Below are 13,008 nucleotides of genomic sequence, written 5' to 3'. Positions count from 1 at the left end.
AGCCCAGGGCTCAGTGTTGAATCTCTCTTCTAGCTAAACTCTTTCTATACAGTTTTTTGTGTCCATGGCTTTCCATTTCATCTATTTCTAAAGACTCCAATTAAATCTATTGTCTGGACTTCTACCAAAAACTTGGAATTTTGAAGTAATCCTGCATACATTTCAAAGTTCAGTGAAGGTTCTATTAGCATATGAGCCACAGGTCTAAAATATGTTTGACTTACTGGTTCAGGTTTCATCCTAAGATATTAACTCGTATTTTGCCTTACTTTATTCCTCCCAATTTGAGCTCCTCGCACCCTGGAGCTCATCTCATTTTTTTCTTTGCTTCCAATTGTTTTCCTATTTTATCTTTCCTTTATACTTGTAGATTTTTTCCTCTGTGTTGATAGTACCAACCACATCATAGGAGATTGAAATAAATTACATTTTCTGATTGGATAGTTAGTCTCTCATAGTATATCAGACAGATGAAGTTATAGAAAATGTCTGAAGTTTTAAAACCTACATGAAATATCCTTGCCAAAGACCTTAAACTAGCTATTAAGTTTGGCCAGATGTCTTGTTTCTGAGCTCTTGGCACACTGGCAAAACACATGCAAGGTTTTTTTAAAAAAAAAAATCACTATCATCAAAAAGAACTGCTATGTTTCTGATAGTAACAAGTGTAAAAACATAGCAATAACCCTATTATCTGGGTGATAAGCAGTCTATAGAATAAAGGCACGTTCTATACCAGATTCCTGGCTTTGATTGATACGTTTAATACTCTTTCAACATTTGCAAGTAGGAAATTAAATTCCTTTTATTCATTTCTAAGTCCTTCCTGGATTTTCTTCTCTTTCCTTTTTCTTTGTTTGGTGGCAATGTAGGCAGAAATTAAGCTCTTGTTTATGATGCTTTGGGGTCTTTTGATTCCGTTATAGTGCAGCAGGGGTTTATAACTGTACCTCCCACTGGCAAAATATCAAAGCAGTTACACAAATGCATCTTTTACTTTAACAGATTAGTGTCTTGTGGTGGGCCAATCAAAATATAGCTGCAAAATAATTATCTTTTTGCAGATAAGTTTATTTTAGGAAAAAAAGGTGGCATAATCATTTTCAAAGAGCACAGATTGTGAGGTCATTATTTCTTCTGCCAAAAAAATGAATCATTTTGGGCATCTTCACCTCCCATATTTTCCATGTTACAGCTAAAGAAAGCAAGAACTTCCTGAAAAAGAAATAATTTTTACAGAAGCAACTTTTCAAATACTCTAAACGAATTATCTTCGTACTCTACAGTGGGTGGTTATACCACCTGAATAATGTATCACATTTGAGCCCAAGTCAAATGTAATTTGAAAAAATACTGAACCTTTACAACACAGAGAGCATATATACCAGGTTAGTGTTGCTGCTTTATGTCAATTGCCGACTGTTCTACAGAAACACCTATTAAATAATATTTCATCTTAAACAATTTTATGGCAGAGAGCAGAAACGAAGTTTTGCCACAAAATCTATCCCATTGATTTGCTGAAAGGAGAATCTAATTTAAGCACAATAATGCATTTAGAGGCATAACACCCTTTTGCTAAAATCTGTCTAAAATAATGGTGCTAAGCAATATACTAGTTAGACCTGAACTAGTTGTGCTATGACAAGCAACTAGCTTAATTGTATTGAAGTTGTGCTATGACAAGCAAGTAGCTCAACTGCGAGCAGTGTGTGATTGGCAAAAAAGAAAATATGTACCACACAAGCATTACTAGGAATAGGCTGATTAGGAATTCACTGTGAGGGAATACATAAGGTAGGAAAGAGGTCTTTGGTTTATCAGCTACATTAAAGAATTAATGCTTTTCTAGTCTCACAGAGTTCCTCATTTTCTTTAGAAGTCTTTAGACATTATCTTAAATGCTACAATCCATTAGATTACTTTATGAAAATATGTACTTCTTGCTTGTTCTCCCAAGTATACAGAAGGTAGCTTGGGCACAGCCCTTTGCACCATTATGCACTGATCTTTCTGTCTTCAAGTACTTCTTGTAAAAATGTACTATGTTTCCTTCTCTTGATAATGCCACAGTACATGTGGATTAAATATATTTTAACTTTATTAGAGTCCATTTAAAAGATAAATATTTGTTCATGTCAATCAGCTTTGAAGTTCTCAAAACAAATTCTATATTTTTATGATAAATATTTTAAATTCCTCATGGAATCCTTACATAAGTTTATTAATTATTTGAAGTATGTTTAATAGGTAAAACATTTTTCATGTTTTATAATGTTAAAAACACAATAAGGCACTAACAATAATTAGGACTATATAAAATGTTTAATAGAAAATACATCCTGATAGTTTTTTTTTCCTATTTGCAAAACTTTTTATGTGAATTAGCCCTCTTGTTAATGAAGGGGTTCTTGAGATAGGTGTAAAAACATAGGTATAGTATATGAAGAATTTCAGATTCCAAGGGGTTGGAGATGGCTTTCCAAAATTAGCTGGTACATCTAAATAGGGTGAATAGTTTATAGAAAATAAATTGTCCCTAACCACCCACATGGGCCCATCAAACTGAAGACTGTGACCAACACCGAAGTCAGTTTCAAAGAACCAAGTGGAGGCGCCCATCCCAATGCTTCGTCAATTCTCCCAGGGTCAAGACCCAAAAGAAGCTATTTGCATAATCTGGGCATTGGATCTTGGATTCAAAGTTTCTGGTCGAGGGACATAAATAAGCAATCTTAGAAAACAAATTGACTGCCAGGATCCCCATTTTAGTCACTTGTTTCAAAAGGAAAATAATTCAGAATCTGGTTGGATTTTGAAGCTGAAAGCAAAAGCAAGATACACATGATAGCATCACACTCGCTGCCTGTTCCCTGTTTTTCGTTCCTTTCCTCAAACACATATTTGTCCAAAGCTTGTCTAAAGCAATGAACTGCAGATTCATTCATCATTGGTTTATTTTCTCCTAATATCCATGCAAAGAGAGTGTAGGACTGGAATTCTAGAAACCTGTTTGTTTGGTTAGTTTCTTGCCTCTTTTATTAGTTAGCTCTGTTACTTTGGTAGTTCATTTTCTCTCTGATAAATCCACTCTTCTTCCGTGTAAAATTAGTGATCTGAAATAGATAAGTCTCTCTAATTTCTCCAATGTCTCTGAATCTGTAAGAAAAGTTAAGAGTATATAATAAATCATTTTCAAAATGTAAGAAAAAGTTATAGTTAACGATTCAAGTCATGACACTAAGTAATGTCTAATTCTGGGCTTTGCTAAAGTGTCAATTTGAAGAGAAAATATATGTATCCAATTTTAGCTGCCTAACATAATTTGAGTAAAATGACAGAGCCACTGATTCAATACCATTACCAAATTAGTTTGTCCGTAACCTCCAGCATTGCACTCCGTTAAATTACACACTTATTAACAATACATTTGAAAAAATATTTGTAGAATCTTTATACAAGTTAGTTACAAGCCACAATTTTAGCCTTAGAGTCCAAAATCCCTTACAGTACATGCTAAGCCTTAACCTGACTACAGTATTATTCTGACACACGTACAGATAGCACATTGCTCTCCTTGCCCTGGCCACTCCTTGATCTGCCAGTTGTGCTCTGTGCTATTTCCCTCTGAAGTGGCCTTTCAAGCAGCAACTCAGATTGCACCCACCATGCAGGAAGCACTGCAACTAGAAGTGATTTTTTTCCTTCCACCCGGCCAGCCACCCACCTCAGTTCACCCCCACCTTCCACCCCACCAGGTTCTAATTGTGTCTATCCTCTTTTGACTCGAATGCTTGAAGTCACCTCTACCCACATGAACTCCATGCTGGTCTACAGTGGTGTAGCTAAGGGTTTGTTTCTTAAGGATTTGCCTCTAGGATTACTACTCTCTTTCCCTTGCTAGTTCCCAAATTCTTTGGACTCCAACCATACCTTCCACTAGTTCTGAACTCTTGATTGTGTGACCTCAGATATGCCTCTTATCCTCCGCAATTCATATTTTTACCTGCTGTCTCCAATATTCAAATGTTAGGGTTTTTTATTATTTCTGTTGACTTTTGTAGAATTCACCCAGACATTTTTTTTTTTTTTGCATTTCTGCCTCATTTCTTCATACATTAGTTATGTCTCATGGCATGAAATCATTATTTGCATACTTACTATAAAATCTTACAGTAAAAACACTTTATCTTTCCTTTCGTATCTCTATGGGCCTGCATTTATATATGCAAACATGTATTTGTATTTGGGACATTAATAGCAAAATATGTTATCATATAATTTATACAGTAACATAGCTACTGATAATATGGTCTGAAAAATGCCATCGGCTTGTGCTTTTTTCTCTGCCAGTGCTCTGATACTCACATTGCTAATATTTCTGTTGAAGGTTTTATTTAAAAACCTGAGGTAAACCTCTTTAGTGTTAAAGAATAATAATAATAATTACTAAGATATTTTCATTTTTAACAAACCAGAGTAGATGCTTTGATTACTACATGAACTTTTTATTTTTTGTTTTACCTGAAATTACCCTTAATATTAGTATTTAGTAATTAAAAAATCCATCAAACTAGTGTAACATAGAACATATTATGAACATTATTTTTTTTCTCTTGAGTTGAAATTCAAGTATTAAAAACATGCATGTTCTTAGCTTAAATATAATGCCAGGTTACATTTATAATGTGTAAAGAAGCAATTGTTTTCTAACTACAGCCTAATAAATCGGTACATTGTAACACCTGCTACGGGCAGTAAAGCAGTAGTAATAAATACAAGAATCATTAAATAAACTTTCATTATGCCTCACTGTTCAAGGGTATCATTTTTCCCTCGGGTTCAGTTTTTAAGAAGAGTGTATGATAATGCCATGGGATTCTCGGGGTGTCACTTCACCAGCTGGAAACGTATGTGGCCAGTGGTGCCTTTCCTTGAGTTTTGTTTGGGCCCACAGGTTTCATTCCACCCACTCAGCCTGGCAGGCTGCAATCGGCTGGGGCTGGATACCTGAATCCCATACCTGCCAAGGGCAGGCCAGGTGCAGAGTGGTGAAGGGTACATGAGTGAGCATCAGGTCTGGCCACTGTGCACAGCCAGGCAAGCCGGCTGCGGTGGGGTGGGGAGCTATAGGCACCAGCATGGGTGCCAGCTCCCTGCAAGGCTGTGGCTGGACCAAATGTACCACAAGCAGCTTCCACAGCTGGCACTGAGGAATGCAGTGGCTTCCGGAAGCTTGGAGGCACCAGGAACCATAGAGCCCCAAAGAGGGTGTCATAGCCCTGGCTCAGGGATCTCCTAGGTCTGGGCTCCCAGAAGGGCTGCAGCTCTTCTCTCCTCCTCTTTTCTCTCCTCCTTGTCACCTACAATATGGCGAACAAGGGATGTGTTTCAGCCCTGTTTGTGTTACAGCCCTTTTGCAGGTCCCAAGTTCTTGTCCTGTGTCCAGGAAGAATGAGGTAGGTGGACAAGTGGAGGGTGAGCAAGGCAAAGAGAAGTTTTATTGAGCAATGGAACAGCTCAGAGGAGACCAGCATTGGGTAATTCCTCCCTGCAGGCAGGGTGTCTTGATGAGTGTTCAGCTCTCAGCAGAGACCTTGGAGTGGGCAGCTCCTTTCCGCAGCTGGTAGTCCCATCATCTCCTTGAGTCAGATTGAGTCCAGGGCTTCTATGGGCCTCAGAGGGAAGGAAGCAGATACCAATTGGTCCATGGGCAGCCATGGGCAGGCCTGGAAAAAGCACCATAAGCTTCCACTCTGGTCGTGCAATCGGCAGCCTGGACCCCAGGCTTCAGGCCCTCCCAGCCTGAAGGTGGGGCTTCACTGAGGATTCGCCCGCTTCTGCCTAGGCGCCTGTCTGCCTCCTCCCATCCCACCCTTCATGGTACCCAGGCTGTTCATGACAAGGGGTGCTTGCAGGCCAGCACCGAGTTGCCCTCATCTCCCCCTCAGCTTCCCTCCCATGCTTGTCAGTGCCCAAAGTCTGGATGGGGGCAAGGCAGCAAGGGGCTGGCATGTCAGCCCTGCCCCAAGCATGCACATACCCAGCCGGGCTGTGACAGTGCCTGAGCTCTGTCCCAACCTTGCTCCGAGATCAGAGTGGACTCTGGGAGCAGGGAGAGGTCAGCAGCGAGTGCAGACACCTCCGAGCCTGCGGGGGCAAGGGACCTTCTCGGGCCCCCAAGAATGCAGAGATGCCCAGGTCCCCAGCCAGGGCTTGGGTGGCTGCAGCTGTGCCCAGGAAGGTGGCACTCCTGTCTGCTGCCAGCCCTAAAAAGCACAGGGATGCCTGAGTTTGCAGCTGCAGCTGCACCCAGGGAGTGCAAAGTTCCCACCCTGCCGACTCAGAAAGGAGTGGGTCTCCCACTAGCTCTGTGGAGTGGGCAGCCAGCCCCAGAGGTGCCTTCCCCATTGCAGCTGGCATCATGTCAGTGGCCTCTCCAGATGGGCCGCTACTGTCACCAATACTTAAGTAAGGTAGACAGCTGTCAGTCCGACAGTTTATCCAAATAAGAATTAAAAGCTAAATATTTACTGATGTACAATGCTATTGAAAATAAATTGACTGCTCTATATAACTGTTGCAATATTTGTTTAAATATTTAACTGTCAACTAATTATAATTTAAAAATATATAATCTAAATGTGAAATAACCCGAGGTTTTGTCATCTAATTCTATTTCCTAGTTATTTAACCTTGTTCTATAATCTATGTTCTACTTTTTATTGAAAATTTCTGGTAGTTTATTGGTTCAAGGGAATTATTTTCTATAGCTTTTTTTTTAAATCATCAGGATCAATTAAAACATGACATTTATATTATTTACTAAATTTATTTATTTATTTATTTTGGCATCAGACACTCCTAGGTTCTAGTATTGGGTTTGCCACTTATTTGTCATGTAACCTCAGGCAAGTGCCTAAACTTCTCAAAGCTATATTTCCCTCCTTTATGAATAATGGATAATACCAAAAAGCAGTTTCATTCTATAGCTGATATTATTTTCAATATAAGCTATGCAATGCACTTAATATAGCATCTGACTCAACTGAAGTACGCGAAAGGCATGACTAGTGTTTTGGTTTTTGTTGGTTAGTTGTCACAGGCATCTAATTTTTTATTTGTTCCTCAGTTTATTTGTATGCTATTTGCAGGCATGCTCCTTTCAGAAGATTTAAAGAAAAAAGAATGATTTTTGTCTTGCTTAGTGCTCTTGTCAGGGGAGAAGCAAGAACATTCAATGAAGGTTTTAAAAAAAATACACTACCTAGAAGTTAATAGTAAAAGATCTCTCTCTCCTAATAGTGTAAACCTGGCAATCCTATTATACCACAAGAACTGACTTATATCTGATAATTTAAATGGCTTTTCAAGTTCCCACTTTGCTGTTTCATTTCATTGTTTTGCCATTTCATTGTTTCCTAATAAAGACCTTCCCTAGACCTGTTATTTGCTCAATGAACAAATCACAAAACTATGTGTAAGTAATAAGGAACACAGAACCGAAACTAGCCTCAGCAGATATTTTGATTATCTTGACTGAATAAGGAAGACTGCAAAAATAATTTAGTTACATTTGTAAAATATGTATACATAACTTATCAGGAAAGCAAAGCACAATTCAATACTTTGAAAATTTCATAATATTTTCTGTTAGTGATATTATTTCTATTACAAGTTGTTCAAAGGATAGTTTAAGTAATTTTAATAAATCTTATTTTTACCCTAAATGTGAATCTATTCAAAATTACTCAAATAATATATGTTGCATGCTTGTTCTTAGAAAAAGAATCAAACACTATAGAAAATACAATACAAACCCATTTCTACACCAAATCCCTTTCCTCATCCCCCACCCTCGTACACACAGGTCCCATAATGGCCTTTTGAGAGATGCTTACAAATGTCATTTGTGTTATCTATCTCTGCTATTGCTGGAGTGTAGAATTCTCACTTTGCAGAAATGAGAAGGATGTAAGAACTGTGAAAAAAACTTTAGGGGAGATGAAATAGTAAAAGAAGCAGCAACAGAACACAAGCAATTTATATACATTAATCAACTGATTCCTTATGACAGCTCCATGAGGCGCATGTTATTCTCAGGTTTCATTACAGTGAAGTACAGCTTAGGCTAAGAGATATCCTCAAGGTTATGTTATCAGCAAAAGGCAGACCTGGAATTCAACCAAATTCTATTTTTTCCAGTACTTCAAATGTAGCAGTTACACCATGCTACCTCTCAATGGCTTTTTCTTTGGGATCTTGAATATTTTTTTTGAAATGGGAAGTTTTTCTAGACACATGCATGAACATGCACATGCGTACACATATATACATGCATGCATATGAATCTTAGGGTGTACAATAAACAGAATAGCATTTTTGCAAGGGTTTAGATGAATAATATGAATAATCATAACTTTTGAGTTCATTTATTACAACAACTAAAGATACCAGAGGGAAATTATCTTTTTTAATACATTTATATTTTCAGAGCAGTTTATGTTCAGAGAAAATTGAGTCAAAGGCACACAGATTCCCCTGCACCTGCTGCCCTCACACACACACAGTCTTTTCCATTATCAACATCCACACCAATGATATTTTATATGGTGAAATTCTACTTAGATAACAAATGAGATAAATATCATCTCATACTTAGGAATATTTTGACAACAGGTGGGTCAGTTGACTAGAGGACATTATTGTTTGATGGGAATAGGCAATATATTCCAAAAGTCCCACTATTCCAGTGATTTGGCATTTCAGAACTTTGGGTATTGCCATCTCAGTAAACTCTGAATTGCAGCTGACTGGTAAATACCACTGGACACTCTCTAAACATGACCAAAACAAAAAATCAACCTAACTGTAGAATTTTCTAGACACAATCTGACCATTTACATTCAGAGTCTCCCTCCGGTCAGTCTTTTCTGGTTCTGCATAACCCCCTACAGCTGTGGATACCAGCACTCAGGCCATTCCTTGGCACTCTCTTGACGGAGGCATGTTTCTTATTGAAAGGTGGTAGTTAACCTTTCAGAGATGGAAATACGATCTTTTTTCCTGAGTTGGAGCCTGCAGCACATAGGTAAGAAGGGAGAATCTTGTCCATTGCAAAGGTATAGAGCCAGAGCCCTTTTCCTGTATATCATGTTCAAATCTATTGACAAACAGAATATATCATTTGATTTATTTCTCTGTATGCTTCTAAATGACAGTCATTTATCAGCTATGAAGTCTAGCTAGACAGTTCTAATAATCTTCCAAATTTTGTAAAAAAGCAATACTTCTAAAAATTACCAGAAAAGAAGACAAGCATGAATATTTAGGATAGATGACATAAGACACATATACTTTCTTTAACTTAATCAAAGATATTTCTTCCACCAAATGTATACCTTAATGATTTCTGCAGGCAGAAGAAACAGGATGTGGAAAAAAGAGGATATGAAAAAGGATCTTTCAGGGAAATTTTAAATATATTATGAATTTAAAATGTAACTATAACATATCTAAAATATACACATTTATGATTTTGTCCTGTATAGTTATTGGATTTATTAGAAACTCCAAATAATTTATATTATACTAAATAAAATTAAATTGAATACTAAAACACTTAAAAACACAACTGTCTATGTGATTAATTAAAAAACTCTGATTTACTGTCATCGTTGTTTTTATTTCACAGTCATTTGTTGCTGACAGAAAAGAGTTCTTATATTAAGTGTGTTATAGATAGTCCTCTTTTTTTCAATAGAGTCCAATGAATGTTATAGATATTTCTGATGCCTAGTTACACTTATACAAATTATTAAATAAAAACATTTCAGTCTTAGTTGATAAAATGCTCAAAGTTCAAAATATAACATGTGCTTTCCCATAATTAATATATGAGAGAAAGACTTCTCTTTCTCTTGTGAAATATTTAGTGGATTATTTCTTATTCACTTTTTTCTTCACAAAGCCTACCATCTTTCATTTGGATAAGGTCTTATGGAAATGTCTGGAAGGAGCAAATGCATAACATACCAAATCAAGTCCTGTAGGCAATACATAATTCATACCAAAAAGCAAAGCTTTATTTTTAAAATGCAGAGATTTGTTAGTTCGAAATAGTATTTTTGTTTTCAGTTCAGTGAACCTAAGAATTAGTCCTAAAACAATTTAGAACCTTTCTTATCTGTTTTTAATTACAGAGCTCTTTTACTATAAGTTATAGTGAATTGATATTTGGCTCATGCATATATAATCGCTCGAGTGTGTATGCCTTCTCTCTTATCTAGCACATGTTTTCCACACTGGAATACATGAACAGGTACTCTTTAAAATAATAATAAATACACATATGTACTATGGGAGCAGCTCACTTCGCTTTTATTTCATTTCTCCATCTTCCAACATTTATTAAACATAACATTTTGGGAAACAAACCAAACAATAACCTCCAGGTAGGTTTTAATTCTCCACCTGTTTAATCATCTTTTTATTCTGGGATTTTTTGACAAGTTCCAAATAATTAACGAATAATCACTGACACATATTCCTTCTCTTTACTATTAGGATCACAGGAACATGCAAAAGATATAGAACATATATTTGCCTTCTTATTTAGTTGGGTAGACCACTTTTTTATTTGGCTCACATTTTAAGGAAGTTTTACCAGGCCATTTGCTAATTTCACTTTTCAGATGAGCCTTACCTGACTACTCTATTTCAAGTTACCACTCTTCCATTCTATTTCCTGTACCTTGCTCTTTTGCTTTTTGTCTTGCAGCTTAGTGGCATCCTAGCATCCCTTTTGAGTAAGGAAGTAAGGATCCATGTTTAGTACACTGATATATCCCAAGACCCTAGAACAGTGCCTAGCATATAGCTTACTGTTACTAAATATTTTCTAAATGAACGAATTTTCATTTTGTCGGTGAGGAAACTGAGGGGTAGAGGGATTACCTAGTTACCCAAGCTTATACAGCTAGGAAGATGCTGTCTGGCTCTAAAGTCTCAGCTGCTCTATCACACTTCCTGCACTCAGGGGGATCAATTGCTCACCTTCTTAAGTAGCCTGGAACTCCACTGATCTGACTCCCCACTGAGACAAACATAATTTTGCATTCTCATGGTACAATATATTAAGAACAAATTGACTAAAAGAATGAATGTCGGCTTTGAGGAAAATCATTTCTGAGGAAAGAGCAAGCTGAAGAAAGTTTCCTTTGTAGTCTACTGGTGGCATACCTGCCATATTTCATAACTGGGTTAGACCTTTTTTTGAACACTCCCTTTGTTATGTGCTGAATCATGTCCCCCCCAAAATTCATATGTTGAAGTCTTAACCCCCCTCATCTCAGAATGTGACTATATTTAAAGATAGGTATTTTAAAGAGATAATTAATGTACAATGAAGTCACATAGGTCAGATTGGTCCTAATTTCATCTTAATAGTGTTCTTATAAGAGGTGATTAGAACACAGACACATGCAGAAGGAAGACCATGTGAGGACGCTGACAGAAGGTAGCCATCTGCAAGCCAAGGAGAGAGGCCCCAGAAGAAACCAAACCCTGCTGACACCTTGATCTTGGACTTCTAGCCTCTAGAACTTTGAGAAAATTATTTTCTGTTGTTAAATACCATCCAGTCTGTGGTATGTTGTTATGGTAGCCCTAGAAAACTAGTCATAGAAAAACATAGTAATACTTTTATCCAGACAGGAAATGCAGAAAGGAAATTTTCTTTTCTTGAAATGTGTGTATGTATGTGTGTGTAGCCAGTTATTAAAATGAAATAAAAATACAAAAGCAATGAATTAATATTTTAACCACGTCAATGTGTATTATGAGAAAATAAAAAGAATGGAGAGTTGCATAAAGAAATGCTTCCAAAAAGAGAAAACTCTGTATGGCTCAGAGACATTTTTGTGCCAAGAATGCCAGAATTTGAGTAATTAAAGTCCTGTCTCTTCTTCTTTAGGATTAGTATGCTACTGTTTATCTCACATCTACTGTTTAAACATAGGAATGCGTCTTAGCACAAGAGTAGAGATGTAAGCTCCACCCAAAAATAATCCAATTGATTCAAAATGATTAGGAACTTATTCTCAAAGCAAATATGTGCAGGTCAGTTCATGTGTGTCTAAATTATTTATAATTTAGAACAACAAAAAGCTTTTTGGGGAGGCGTATTATATCACTAACATTGTTTAGAATTGCTAGTGCATTGTGATGGTAAAAAGGACAACTTTCAATGGACATTACTGTGTTTAAGCTTTTTGTAGATGATGCAGCCTCTTATTGCTGAACTGCCTCCCACATTAGACCAAATCCCTTTTAGTTTTACCCATATCTAGTTTCTTCCTCAACAGTAACCTTCCTTGCTTTCCATTCTGGTATACTTGGAATTATTTTTCAAATAAAACCTCCTTTGTTTGTCTACATAGTACATCACATGTTTTATCAACATGAAAATGAGGTTGCAATGGCATCCTGAATATTGACAAAATGAATAATTCCAAGGTGCCTTTTGGTTTTGTAGTAAGATGAACTGTTTTTCCATGGAATTATTTCTTCTAAAGTAATTTTTAAAATTTCTAAGCATTGGTACAGGCTTGTGCTTCAGTCCTGTTGGGATTCTTTCAGTGTTGATCTGGGAGAAATGCGTTGTGCAAGGAATTCTGTTTTGTTTGTTTATTTGTTTTTTCTGAGATGGAGTCTCCCTCTGTCACTCAGGCTGGAGTGCAGTGGTGCGATCTCAGTTCACTGCAACCTCCACCTCCCGAGTAGCTGGGATTACAGGTGCCCACCACCATGTCCGGCTAATTTTTTTGTATTTTTAGTAGACACAGGGTTTCACCATATTGGCCAGGCTGGTTTTGAACTCCTGACCTCAAATGATCTGTCCACCTCGGCCTCCCAACATGCTGGGATTACAGGCGTGAGCCTCTGTGCCCGGCCAGCAATTCTGTTTGACGCTTTCCTCCCTATTTGCTTGGGAGGTAGATGCTATTG

At 37.2% G+C, this 13,008-nt stretch overlaps 1 long non-coding RNA gene across 1 annotated transcript; it reads right to left on the bottom strand.

Moving 5' to 3' along the window:
* Positions 1-4,462: 4,462 nt before the first annotated feature.
* LOC129034739 (uncharacterized) lies at positions 4,463-8,137 on the bottom strand. Its single transcript, XR_008501995.1, has 3 exons — positions 8,052-8,137; positions 7,902-7,953; positions 4,463-5,729 (listed from the first exon to the last, which is right to left on the bottom strand). It is a non-coding gene; the product is annotated as an uncharacterized LOC129034739 (long non-coding RNA).
* Positions 8,138-13,008: the final 4,871 nt, after the last annotated feature.

Source organism: Pongo pygmaeus, chromosome 3, assembly GCF_028885625.2.
Source record: "Pongo pygmaeus isolate AG05252 chromosome 3, NHGRI_mPonPyg2-v2.0_pri, whole genome shotgun sequence".
Lineage (NCBI taxonomy): Eukaryota > Metazoa > Chordata > Mammalia > Primates > Hominidae > Pongo > Pongo pygmaeus.
The sequence above is the reverse complement of the archived record's forward strand: the minus strand, read 5'-3'. Positions and strand labels throughout refer to the sequence as shown.